Genomic DNA, 942 nt, shown 5'->3' on the forward strand with positions numbered 1-942 from the left:
AAAAAAAAAAAAAAAAAAGAAAATGATAATGTTAGAAAGCGATGACTTCTTGCAGCTCTAAACTTGAGCATGTGCAGTTGAAATTATTACTAAAAGTGAGAGTTCTAGGAGTTTAAGAATGAAGCACAAACTGGGCATGGTGGTGCAAGACCATAATCTTAGCACTCCAAAAGCTGAGATAGGAGGATCACTTTGAGTTCAAGGCCAGCCTGAATTAACTGCAGAGCGAGACCTTGTCTCAAAAAAATAAAAATTCAAATTTAATATAAATTTAAAAATCACAGTTGTTTCATAACTAGGTAATATTCTTTGTGATATCCTGAGTCACGTGTGCATCTCAGAATTTAGAACTTAAACAAGCCACTTCTATACTTCCCAGAAATCAAGCTCTCAATTAGGGTTAGTTAGGAATAGGCACAGAAATGGTAATACCTTAAGAAAAAGGGGACACTGATATTGTGCTTGAGGACATGCTGACCAGAACCAGTCAGGTAAAGGACCCGCTTTGGCAGTTGATACAAAGTATCCAAGGGCCAATGGCTGCTGAAGAATATTAGTTACTTCATCATGAGATTCTGTTGAAAGTAGCCGATCAGTACCCTGACCCTTAAAAAGACAAAATTGAAAGTACGTTAGTTCATTCAATACCTAGATACCAGTTATAAATATAAAAGGGCTTATGGCACTGAGTCTCAACTTACGACATCAATTAAAAAAACACTGAAGAATATTAGAAGAACTCAATGGTAATAATATTAAAAGAACAAGCTTTAAACTGAGCATGGTGGCACACACCTACAATCCTAGCACTTGGAAAGCTGAGGCAGGAGGACAGCAAGTTTGAGGCCAGGGTGAACTACCTAATAAGACCCTGCCTCAAGGGGCTGGGGATTTAGCTCAGCGGCAAAGCGCCTGCCTGGCAAGCGCAAGGTCATGAGTTCG

The 942-nt window shown here is 39.1% G+C and overlaps 1 protein-coding gene across 1 annotated transcript in view; it reads right to left on the reverse strand.

The window, feature by feature from the left end:
* Med13 (mediator complex subunit 13) overlaps positions 1-942 on the reverse strand; it is a gene marked incomplete at its 5' end in the record, with an annotated part of 116648 nt that overhangs the window by 20051 nt on the left and 95655 nt on the right.

This window comes from Chinchilla lanigera, unplaced genomic scaffold, assembly GCF_000276665.1.
Source record: "Chinchilla lanigera isolate Chin_1 unplaced genomic scaffold, ChiLan1.0 scaffold00050, whole genome shotgun sequence".
NCBI classification, from domain to species: domain Eukaryota; kingdom Metazoa; phylum Chordata; class Mammalia; order Rodentia; family Chinchillidae; genus Chinchilla; species Chinchilla lanigera.